General features: G+C 37.6%; 1 non-coding gene across 1 annotated transcript; it reads left to right on the forward strand.

Annotated features, from left to right (window-relative positions):
- Positions 1-6,578: 6,578 nt before the first annotated feature.
- On the forward strand, positions 6,579-6,650 carry trnaa-ugc (transfer RNA alanine (anticodon UGC)). The gene has a single exon. It is a non-coding gene; the product is annotated as a tRNA-Ala (tRNA).
- The last annotated feature ends 6,965 nt before the right edge of the window (positions 6,651-13,615 follow it).

Genomic DNA, 13,615 nt, shown 5'->3' on the forward strand with positions numbered 1-13,615 from the left:
TCATGTTTCCTTTTTTCTGAATGCAGTATTTGAGTAACCAATGAGCTTTCTAGAGGCTTTGAAAACCCCTGGTGGTCATTTTTGCAGCCTGCATCCTGCAAAGCTGAGAATATGCACTTCCTTTTATTGTTGCAGACTGAGCAGACTGGTTCACAAATCTGTGCCTGTGTTTCTGCATATGCGTCTCTCACGGCGAAGGATCATCCTGTTTTGTGTTTTATTAAAGTCTTTACAGCAGCAGGCATGAACACAGAGTGCTGAAAGCTCACTTGTGTTGGCAACATGCCCGCTTATGTCCACAAATGTGTGCATGCACCTGCAGGGCTTGTTGTAGCAGGAGAATTCAGTGGTAAAGCAGGAGCACAGGGCACTATTTATTGCAGAGTTAATGCCAAAGTCGTGCTATGCCATTTGGCTTTCAATATCTTTGCACATCTTAACCAGTCGACACAAAACAGGCCAGGTCACCCACATTGTCAGTAGTAAATTACCATAAAAATACAGCTAAATTCCAACAGTAGTTCACTGTTTTTCCAAAATACAGCTAAAACCGCAAAATCTGATACTTTTTGGAAGCCAAAAACAAAAATGACAGTTAATGTCAGGCTTCTGTAAAAACTGACTGCATAAACTGAACAAATAATTCTACAAAAAAACTCACCCAAAATGACAAAAACCAGACACAAAACAACTGTTCTATTTGCTGCTGCTGTTACACTGTAAATTTCCCTGCTGTGGGATCAATAAAGGTTTAATCTATCTATCTATCTATCTATCTATCTATCTATCTATCTATCTATCTATCTATCTATCTATCTATCTATCTATCTATCTATCTATCTATCTATCTATCTATCTATCTATCTATCTATCTATCTATCTATCTATCTATCAAAAATGAGAGACAACATGGCGGAAGACATGAAAAGCTACCGAAAGGATGCAGAAACTAGTTACAAAATGACACAAGTGAAATACAAAACGAGAAAAATTAGACCAAAGGAGACAAAACCATAAAAATAAGACGCAAAAGAAACACATAAGAAAAACAAAACGACAGAAAGGAGACAAAGCTGTCCAAATGAGACATAAACAAATATAAACGAGACACACAACAACACAAACAAAACACAAAATAAGGCACAAAATGACAAAAACAAGACACAAAACTGCAGTTATGGTTAATGTTGATTACAGTGGCAATGCAATATACATGCAGTATAATATTAGAAAGTCTAGCTACAGTATTAGACATTAGACCTTATATTCTATTGTATAGTGTAATTGATTATACAGTAAATACCCGTTAAGGTAAATTACATTTGCGACTGTAAAAATACTGTAAAATACTGGCAACCACAGCTGCCAGTATTATTTATCTCACTGTACTCTATATGGTATAGTCATTTATCGTTGTTATCAGAGCAATTGTTTGATTTTTTTCATTTATTTATTTTTATTTGATTGAAAGTGAAACAAATTGTGCACTTGCGTCACCAAAATTAATACGACGTGTTGTTTGTGTCCCAACAAGTCAAGCCTTTGTCAAACAGATACCGTAGTTATAGAGATGTCAGAGCACCTTCATTATGTTCTGATTATATCACAGCTTTATGCCACCTGGAAATTTCTTTTGTGTACATCAAACACATTGTGACCTGAAATGTCCTCTTATGTTTCATAATACACAAGAACGTGAGCAATCGACCCAGGCGGTGTGGCTATGTATCATCAATGCAAACTGAAAACAAATGAACCGCACCCTGCGGTCTTCAGATGCCTATGTCTCATACAGATTTATTGTGAAGCTCATTTTTCTGCTTCAGACTTTGTCACGCCATTGCCATACTGGCCAGAGAAGAGTTCAGTGTGAGCTTTCTGAAGTCGGGATGATAAGGTTTCGGCCTATACAGTTACCAGGTGCTAGGCAACTCACACGGACGCACACACATGTTCCCCCTGCAGTGATGGTGATATCCAAACCCCTGTGACACAGTGAACACAAAAATTTGGCAAGAACAGTTTGTGCATCTGTTCTTATGGTAATGTTTGTGCTCTGAAACTAATCAGAAGAAGTCACAGGCCTCGTAGAACTTGGTAAACACACCAGTAGCCACAGTGTACAACAGATACGGTACATTTTGCTGATATTTGTAGCAGCTATCCTGTAAGAAATGTGACCACACACAGCTCATAAGTAACTCTGACTTGCTCAAGGACACAGAAAGAGAAGAGGTTATGGTTTTCCACTGTCTGCCTATTTTTTTCCCGCCCCTTGTTCTTTTATCCCTGCTGGAGCTTTCACTGAAGTTGCCTGGATTCCCACAGTTTCCCAAGCTGGTTGGAGAAATAGGTGAAAGGCCACGACTGTCCCGTCCCCCTGTGCACCCCGCCTCTCTGTCCCTGCCCGTGTTCATGTTCATGACTGTGACATGCAGCTCTTGTTTTACAGCATGCCTGTCCTTGCCCCGGCTGACGCAGCTATAAGTCTGACCCAGGCGTGTGTGTTGTGTTATAAACACAGCTATTTTGCTTAAGACCGAGGTGTGGCGACGGACAGGTTGACCCAGCTGACTCAGAGCTCCAGCTTGTTGTGCGGCGACGCCTGAAACATACAGTGAAGCAAGTTCCTAAGCGAGACAAAACAGATCCTGATGGGATGTAACGGACAAGAATGACTGTTTTAATGGCTCTCTGTGAAATGTGAAGAGAAAATGTAAATAATATATGTGCTCTCCCTTGTGCTGGGTTCACATCGTGTCAGTGAACATGTATTATTTAGCTGAATATAGGGAATCTAATTTGAATTCCATTATTATGAGTTTCAAAATTATGCCAAAACACTATGGTTGCAGTAGACTTTCAGTACGACTATGTTTGCCCTATTTTCATGTGCTCTGTAGGCTTTATTTGTGGTGCCTCTCATCTCAGGCCTCTTTGCCCCTGCATTGCTGGCTGCTGGCTGATGATAAGACAGTAGCCCCTGAAGATACAAGGTTGATCCACAGCAATGCAATGACATACATACACTACAGGCAGAGAACCTCTGTCATGTCTGTGAATTCATGATTGTACTTGTCATAAAAGAAATTTTGTTCCGATCATCCCAGTGTACTTCACTCGAAAACAAAAATGCAAGCCACTGGGAATCATGAATATTTGTACACTATTTTATAGCTAGATGTTTCAATTTAGACCAGACTGACTAACATTCAGGAAGTTATGTTCAATGTTATATGCATTAATCTACTTCCTTGCATCCTGTTGTTAATTCGAGGTTTACAAAGCAACCGTTTGGGTTGTCATGGCACCCAGCCTTCAAGGGAAAGCATGCAAGTCCATCTGAAACCCCAATCTGATGTTTTTCATTTTGGTTTGGGTGTGAATTAAACAACAAGATAATCATGTTTAAACAGCCTCTAAATTTGCTTTAGAGAGGCTTCCCGTTGTATACTTTGATATATTTTTCAACATTTGTACTACAACGTTACTATTTCCATAATCCGCACTTTATGAAGAGGTGAAGACACAATGAGAAAAACAAAAGCATGCAAGACATCAAGATTCATAAGTCTCACTGAAGGGCATGGAAATAATAACAAAATTCTGCTTGTCTTTGTACATTAGTTCAACTTGAGTGCATTTTTGAGATACATGTATTTCCATAACTTTACATTCCTCCCTATGGACATTTCCGATACAAATGTTGTATTTGTAAGTGTATTCATTATAGCCAGTAGCTGTTTTCTGGAATAACATTTTAATTAAAATCAAAAAATAGCTGCAGATCATTTGAATCCTTCTTCATCTTAGTAATCATATTTTAAACAATGCATATTAAAAAAATTCACAGATTTTTGCCTGTCAGATTGTTTGTGTCCAGTTTATTTTCTGTTAAACTGAATATTTGTGGGTTTTTAACTGTCAGATAAAACAATTTTTATTTTAACTTTTTGTGTTTTTTCCCCATTATCAATTTATTTTATTAATTAAAATAATCTGCACATTAAACCCTGCAAAGGAATATAAATTCTTTAAAACAAGCTGCACCACAATCACCTAAAGCAGTAAAATGTGCCTGTATGAACACTTTAATCTTGCAATATACAGCATAATAAGCATCGTGAAAAGTGAGTATTTTTCGATCAACACTTTGAGAATAGTGCTTTGCCAGACACTAAACAATGAACAATAATATCAATATCATCTGCAAGATTACTTTCTCAATTCTATGTGCAGTATCAGTTCCGGTATTCTGTGCAATATTTCAATTTCCTGTTCAAATTTAAATCCTAGGAGTTATGTTGTTTCCAAATTGATTTCCACATATAACTGCGGAAAATATTTTTTAACTACAAGCTTTTTCTTTTGGACATCACATATTTAGCTCAGTGCATTCTCCCACTGCTTATTGGAAGAGATGTTTGAAGGTAAACTCTTAAGCAGTTACTATAAATATGCATGTACTTGCTCTGCTCATGGCTCTGCTCATTACATTGGTCTTGAAAGCCAAGTTTTTTCCAGTGGAGCAGAGAGCAAGAGAACTCATTTCGATCCCATCAAGCTGTTTCCATACTGATCATGAAGATAAATTCACCACTAAAGTCTTGCTCATTTAGGTATATCAAGTTTTTATTGAACGTATGCCCAGACATGAAAATTCCCTTCTACGAAAACGTCACTACCCCAAAAAACATCTATGCTTATAGTGTGCTGATGTTTTCCTAATGACCTATTGCAGTGATAAATCTAAAAGAAATTATTCAAAACTACACAACATGTCACCTCAAAACCAACATTAAGGCCAACGGTGGGATCTGAAAATGAAAGGTATTCCCATATTACTGGTTTTTAGAAGCATTTTGAATCTGAGCAACTCTGTGCATCTAAGATTATGATGTGATTTTGATGCATATTTCATGTTTCCTTTTGGCATTATTGTGACATGGAACTACATATGGTTCAGAAAATATCCCTAGTTGACTTCTGCTTTATATTTTTTGTTCTTAATGTGTGTTCAAACACGGGACTTTTGATGATGGCTTCATTTTTTTCCCCCAGATTTCAACTCACTCATAATCTGAGGCTATTTGATCTACTTGTCCACTATTGTGTGGATTCTGAATCGATGGCATGATGAAAGAAAACAGTGAAATATTCCCACTTTTATCGCTGCTAGTTCCTGAGATGTTGTTGTTCAAATATAACAGATATCTTTGATAGATTCTATATTTTATGCTATAAAGCAAATGCTATAAACAGAGATATTTTACTTTCACTCGGACGTGGAGTGTTAGTGCTGCTACTCAAGTGAGTGATCTGAAACCTCTTTCACCACTGGGGAGAGACATTTGCTTCCAGGTCTAAACAAGAGCCCAAGGGCAAAGGGCAAATTCAAACCCTACATACGAGGACAGGAACATCTGAAACTCCAAACCAAAGTCAGAGCCATTCCTCTTGATACTGTCCACTGTAACGTCTGGAGGTCTGTGGCCTCAGATAAAGAATTCCGCTCCGCATCTCATATTGCATACGGTCATGCAGCTCTCTACAGTCCCCAGATAACCCTGACTACATAACACTGTCTACTATTCCTTATTACTCAGTGCACACTCAGCAGGGTGGCTTTTTGTCACCGATCCAAATTCACACAGCAGCAGCAGCAACAACAACAACAGGGCAGATGTTAGCCAGTGTCCCTCCATCTGCAGCTCTGATGTTAGGAGTCTACAAGCAGAGACTGGGAAATCATCAGTCTCTCACCCTTCTCTCCCCTTCGTCAGCCCTCATGTCATGCGTCCATCCCATGGGCCTGCCCCTACAAGGCCAGAGCAAACAGGGCCTGGAAGTGGTGTCCTTGGCAAGGGGTGCTCTGATAAACACAGTATGAGTGAGGACACGCTGTGTTCTCCAGCGGGGGACGACAGACCCTCATTCACGCTCCCCTGGAGGATATTATTAAACTTAATGAGAGGAGCTATTTTAAATTCCCCAAAGGATTAGGGTACCTTGGAGGAGGAGGCAGCACTGATGTTGGGCCACTTGAATTGGAATCAGTGTGTCTCGGACATACTGTGTTGCAAATTCATTCATCTGCCAGTTTTTTGCTTGACATTAGTGCTCATCCTCATCAGTTTATTTGCTTTGCAGTTAGCGTGGGAAGAGGAAGAGCCTCCTGCTCTGATGTTGACTGAAACCAAAACAGGACCCGTAGGCTAAAAATAACACCAAGCAAGGATTTTTTTTTTTTTTAACTATATATGCAACACTCTTTTCCCCCCATTCATTCATCCTGACATTAATTCTGCTCTTGGATTCATAATCCACCACTAAAAACAGCCAGAATCCCCCTGAGCTTTTTATTGGCCCATCCAATAACTTCGTCACAAAATATGAAACACAGAGATGGGTCAAGGGTGGTGAAGAGGCTAAAGTTGGGACATTGAATTACATAACTTGGCCTCGGTCTGAATAAAAATAACCTCCTCGATATCATCTCCTTTTACAGATCTAACATCTTTCACGGGGCCTGTTTGCTCACGTTTAAAGACACATGACTATTCCTGTGAACACCAGTAGGGGATGTAGCTCAGTGGTAGAGCGCATGCTTTGCATGTATGAGGCCCCGGGTTCAATCCCCGGCATCTCCACTCTTTTTGACTTTGTTTTTATTTGTTGCCCCTTACGGAGAGGACTGGCACGTCACGCAAAGAAAAATCTATGCAGTCTACGGGAAAAAAAATACGCTTTTTAAAATTTTACACAGGCTTTCATAAACGTTAAATACACAAAGCAATCTCACTGTACTCTACCTTACTGTTTAGTGAGCTTCTCTAGACCAAAACCTGAAGAAATGACTTCAGCCTTATTTAATCAACATCTATGTAGCGGTCCAAAAGACAGTTATTATTTAGATACCTAGTACATGTTTGTTCTAATATTCTTTCACAATTTCATAAATGTTTTAATTAAAATGGTCATTAAAAATTCAATAAACAAGATGTTTAAAAAGAGGTAACTTTGAAAATATGCAACTCTAAAATTAATATTTGGTTAAAACGTAATGTTGTTTATTACAATGTTTTATCTGAGGAAGATAGATCACATGACCACAGTGTAGTTAAGGGGCACACCTGTGACATTGTGGGTCTGATGCAATATGACTGCAGATGCAAAAGGCCTACATTGCCACATAGAAAAACCATACGGCGCAAAATAACTATTCTGCACGGTCTGAGAGGCACACACAGTAATTTGTGACCTTTTAACTTTTGCTTGTTTCATATTTGTTTGTAATATTTGTCAAAGTGCTTTTGTATGAATGGTTTAATGCATTGTTGTTGCAAGTTAGAACATTTGGGCCCATCTATCGCCTGAAACTAGCTTGAAAGACTTTTTAAAAACAACTGAACAATGTTTGTTGTGTGATCATTGTGTCTGTAGTTTTCCTGGCATAAGCTGGTAAGACTGAGAGGAAAATAAATGTTCAAAGGAATCTGTATGATGCCTGGCCTTCATTTCATCTGTTTTCATAGTCAATACTAAATCAGCTCTAGTCCTGTTTGTGTTTCAGTTACTGTACATTTGTTAAATTCAGTTTTATTTTGGAGTGTTATCTTTGCAGCTTGTGCAACTGTGATAAAGATTCACAAGTGCATATATGTCGCCGGGAAAAAAAAATCATGGTAAATATCTCACATTTGTAAGGAAACTTGCACCAATACATAGAATTACAGAATATGAATTGAGTTTAGTTCATAATGTAAAGTTAAAGTCCCTCACCTGTCATTGATTAGACCCCTAAAAACTCATCTCTGCGTATGTAAAACAGTGTAAAACTCCTCTACACTACACTGAAAGGAGAGGTGAAATAATGAAGTAATCAGAAAATAACTGATTCTGAAGAAGAAACACAATACAGAAAACCCCATCCTGCAAGCTGGTAGGATTGGTTTCCTTAGGTTTGTTCTGCATGAAACCCTGGCTGTCTGAATCTGTGTTTTGGAGGCTATTGTTGGTACACTGCAGCTTCAAGGTGGAAACCCTCATCCATTAGGTTAAGTGCTTATTTCACTCATAATACACCAGCTAAAATATATAAACAAAACAACACATAGACATATTTCCAAGCTAAATAAAAATGGATTTTCACCAGAGGGGGTCTTTAAGCTTCAGTAGTATGCTATAGCTGAATTATTAAATTCATTGGCTAGCTTGATTTTGTGACATATACTGCTCATGTCCAGACAGAACTTTATTCACAAATGTGTATGCATGATTTGCATTTGTATGTATATATATTGCCCATTGGTTTATGATTATACTTTAATACAATTAACTGAATTCTTTGAAATTATGTTTTCTGGAAAACAACATTGATCTTTATTGTCAGTTTTAGCTAACCATTGAATTACAGACAAAACTACTATGCAGAAAAGATTATTGTAAATTAGAGGCTTGCTGTTTTAGCCTGCTGTCACAGGAAGGAATGAGAAGACAGACAAAACCCCCGAGGGCAACGCTGGTTTTGGAATTGGGTAAAATGTTATAAAAAGCACCACACAGAAACATATAGTCCTACCCCAGGAAAAAAAAATAATAAAATCAGGCTGACATAGATTAATGTCATCTGCTTTTAGTAAGTTAGTCTAGGCTTGTTAGGACACTGTCTGCCCTGAAACAAGACCAGTCTGGGGTCAAGCCTTCGCGTGTTCTAGTCAGGTATCTGTAACTGCCTAACCCACATACTACATGTCTGCACATTATGACCTAAAAACGTCATTTAGCATCCACCTTTACATAATCATCACATATCCATTACCCAGGTGTCAAGCTGACATTCCTGAAGGTGGTAAAAGAGGAGAAACATCAGTCACTCCTGTCTGAAGATCCAGCCTTCTACTGCACTGACTGCAGAATGCGTGTAATATGAATAGGTGTAAAATGTGTCCCAGTTTCCTTTAAAAGAAACACAAAGATCCCAAATTCAGCAGAGAAATTGTTAACAAAGGGTTTAAGTGACAAAGATATTCACAAAATTAATAACACGCCTGCACGGGTCAGCTTGAAAGGCCCCAAACTTCAAATATCAGAGTTCAAAGTGTTTGCAGTGAGGTGTAATTGGGTTTGCAAGAAGGATATGACATTTCTATGAAACAAATAAAGAAAACAGATCTGGTGTGTTTCTCCTGACAGATAAAGTTCTTTGTCGTACATCTAGAAGTCATTATGGTGCACGATGAATTTTCCAGCCAGAGAGTTTCATTGTTGAGTCACAACACACAACAGGTTCATGTGGATCTGCCAGATCACAACAAACGTGACCTTTTCTCCATTCAGCACTTAGCACAACGAGGCACTCTGCTCAGCACTTGACTAGACACGGAGGAATGTTCTTGTCAAGTGTCTCTCTTTAATTCCTTCATGATGTCTGTACTTGCGTACCAGTGTGCATCAGGCTGAGGGATTTGCTGCAACTCTGTCATATGTTAATGTCACAACTTTGAAAATGTCGAGTGATACTGATAGATAGAAACAACAGGAAACATGGGGAAAGAGATCAGAGGAATGACATGAAGTAAAGGTCTCGCTGCTCAGGGCGTTTACCATGGAGTATGTATGTTTCTGTCTTTTATTGTATATTATTGAAAGGACTCTGACTTTGTGTTTGACCTCTTACATAACTACTGACCTGTAAACCTCAGTAACATTATTGATCTTTGGTCGCCCCCTTGTGGTTTAATTCTGAATTACTCCTTCTGTATATCAGTTCACCGTATGAATAATAGGTGGCGCCAGTTTTACAGTTTGTTTCTTTGTAGGTTGATTTTGGCAGAGACCTGGAAACACTAAATTTTGGCTTAGACAGGCCTTGGCATTACTTGACAAAAATAATGATTTTCTGATCAAACTGGGATTGACTGGACAGTGGAATAAACAACACAGAATTAAAAAATAACAGAAGTGATACTGTGATGGGTTTAATCCTAAAAATCCTCAAATTGTAGGGCCTTTGTTTTCCTTTAATAGTCCAGTTTTGTTTTTACTACTTTAATTATATTGTAATACTATCTATCTATCTATCTATCTATCTATCTATCTATCTATCTATCTATCTATCTATCTATCTATCTATCTATCTATCTATCTATCTATCTATCTATCTATCTATCTATTTTGACTTTGCTTGCAATCTCAATGTCTGTCAGTTTAAAAAAGTAAAAACTCCAATAATTTCTGCTTAATGAATAAAAAGAATTTTACACAAAAAAAATCTGAATATTACTAACAACTGCAATGTGTAATATTATGCAAAAACAATACATATATTTATTCTTTTTACATACCATTTAAAGAAAATTTTCAAGTCCTTATTTGTGTTATTTGTGTAGCAGCTTTAAACAGCAAGTATAATTAGAGTGAAGTGCATAACACATAAAAGCATTAGGACAACACAAACAAAATAATAGGACTTGCAAATATGCTTTAAAAGAATTAAACTAAAACTTGTTGAAAAAATATCCAAGCTCCCAACATGTTCTTTTTTTTAAATGTCAGCAGTCATTTTGTACAGAAACTCTACAGAAGTTTTCTCATGTGGTCTCCACAAGACAGCCTTTAATGGAATCATATATTACATCAAAGGGTGCCTGTGGTTGGACTGTAGTGCAGATAAGATTAGAGCAGAGACTAACACTCACTCACATACAATATATCTGAACAAATTCCACCTCCGTTAGCATCTGCAACAGGTCATTAGTGTGTGTCACTGACAGAAAATTCAATATGTATGGTCAGATGGGAAGAAGGACTTAAAGGTACACAGACACATGCTGTATCTCAAATGTTCACGGTGTTATGAGCTACCATGAACTTTCAGCGCCTCATATAAAAATAGAAAATGTTTCCATCTGAGCGACATGTGAGAGTGTTTGTTCGTAACTCATTCAGTTGTCTCGTCAAGTGTTTGTTTGGGCCGTCCTGAAACCGTGGAACTCTGATCAAATATAATTATGTTTTATTAATTTTCTGGTGGTGATAGGTGTACAAAAGACACATGTGCATATGATCTATCATTTGATATGGTTCGGTAACAATGCAGTATACACACGTCTGTCTCTGAATGAGAGCAAGAAGTAATTTTTAAAAATGGGCTGCATTTTACTGCCATTTAAATCGGTTGCAATGTGAACAAGACTTTGCCTTTTTAAGTATCAATACTTAAAACATGAATAAAGAGCAAGAAAAAAAAAACACTTTCATTGAATTCAACAATTTTAACTATGATATTTGAAATATTACCAGTTATGCTGTTTCAGTATTTATTCAGATGTTTTTTATTGTGGGAACTACTAGTTTCGTGTCTGCACAAAACACTGTAAACACATCTTTAGATTAAGCATATACAACACAAAATATAGAAGAGTGGGGTCTTATTTTGGCCACAAAATGGTTTGTGTATCTGCAGTTTTGGGTGTACATTTCATACACGATTTATGAGACTGAAATATGAAATAATTTGACCTTCAAAAGCAAAAAACAAAACTGACTACTTGTGATTCGTCAGACTTTTGCCACTTGTTTTGATGCCTCAAAACTGGAAATCTGTGGTAGTAATTTTGATCTGATTTGTTTGTATTTCTACATCAGATATAGGAAAGGAAGGAAAAGAAACTTTTAAAAAAATCAAGGAAAACTGAAGGTGGAGGAGCTTTCTTTAGTTTAACCCAATCTGGCAATCAGTTAATATGTTTAGTGATGGCAAAAACCCTCAAATACATGAAATGATAAAGCACAAACAGCAACAGTTTTATCTCACTTTAGCTGCTTAAACAAATTCTAAATTACTTTTAGAGCAAATGTTGCTGTTGTTCTACACAAACAGCCGCCCACTTCCTCACCGATGTTTGTTTTACCATTTTGAGAACCACTGTGAAAACACTGCTGTGTAATTCCCTGGACTGATTATTATGGGCTATATTATATCCGGTTGGTTGTTTGAGCTCCATATGCTACACGATCTGCATGACACGTTCGCATCAAAGTGATTTTGACCACAACGCGTGTGATCGATCAAGCGACCTGAGCTGAGAATGTGCAAACTACAGAGCATGTGTGTGGGAGTTTGTGTTCATATAACCAGCTCTGCATTCCTCTGGGATAATCTTATCTCCCTCCTGGTGGGCTTAAAGACCTCTGCAGGGCTGCGCTCACATGCTCCGGTCCATATGTACAAACAAACAAACATGTAATGACAAGAAAAAAAGTACAAACAATGTGCTCACACTGGAAGCCGTCTGACAATTCTTAACCAGCTCGTTTTGTGGGTGAGTTGAAGATACAGCAATACATCACACAACATATTTACAAATGCAAGGACACCTCAAGTAGAGAGTCTAGATGGCCATTTTCAGGCCAAAGTATCACTCATGTGAGGACAACAACACTGATAGTGGTGACTGATTGTGATTTATCTGCTTTCTGTCTGATTAAACTGAAATACTGGGAGATCTGCTTTATCCTTTGAACAATCACGTATACAAAGCGATGTCTTTGTGCTGATATTGTGCTTCTTCTTCAGTCAGGGGGGGACAAATCTGCATACAGAACAAATGTAAATGCACTCAAGTGGCTGCTACCTGCAGTCTGAATGGACTGAATAGTAACAATGCACCTGATTGATCAGCGGCTATCAAGGCGTTTTAAAATGTAAAACACGGTTTTAAAGTCCACTTGGGTAACAACCTGTGTACAATCACCGTAGGTGTTATGGAGTTGGCTTCTATTCAGACACTTGATGAAGGGCAGGACAGTCGCCACTCACCAGCTCCGGTTTGATCTAAAATATACAAAGAATGAGCGTTAAATACATTGTGAGTTCCAGTAAAACTGAAATTATCTTCAAATTTCAATAATATTGAGATCTTAAAATTAGCTGGGAAAACTTATTTTAAGCTATATTTTACCAGGGTTGTCAAGCTTAGGTGTCTTAAAATAAGCCAGACATGCAAAAGTAGCAGTTTTTCACTCAAAAATAGATTTTTGCTTTCATGTAACCTCCTAATTTGACATGTATTAAACTTATTTTGAGTTGTAAAATACAACTGAAAACAAGATAATTTCAAGATTGAATGTTTTATGGAAATTTTTGTTGCACTTTTTTGTATTTCTAGCCATTGTTGTGCTTTCTCTGTATAGGTGTAAGATTGTATATTGTAGTGGGAAATAAGCCAACAGTGAGAGAAAAATGTGTTAAAGCAAAAACTCTCAGAAACTGCATATTATTCATGAAAAAAATTCTTAAACTATTTCTTTAGATCAACAATGTAATGTTTCACCTTGGCTTTGTCCACAACTTATTTTATGAGTGAGCTCTGCTTATAATGTCTGACGTAGCCTGAAGTCATCAGCCTCAAACAAAAACAAGGTCTGGAAACTTTCTAACTGCACTCCCACAGATTTTATAGTTTCAAATTCTTCACTCCCACCTGATGCTGACTCAGGTTATATCACTTGAGGCAGTTTATCATTTTTTGCACAGTTCCCTCTACAGCTACAAAACACCTTGTACAACTTGAAAATCATGGAAATCCCCCTTTACATTTTTATTTCGCAT

The sequence above is a fragment of the Amphiprion ocellaris genome, chromosome 8 (assembly GCF_022539595.1).
Source record: "Amphiprion ocellaris isolate individual 3 ecotype Okinawa chromosome 8, ASM2253959v1, whole genome shotgun sequence".
NCBI classification, from domain to species: Eukaryota; Metazoa; Chordata; class Actinopteri; family Pomacentridae; genus Amphiprion; species Amphiprion ocellaris.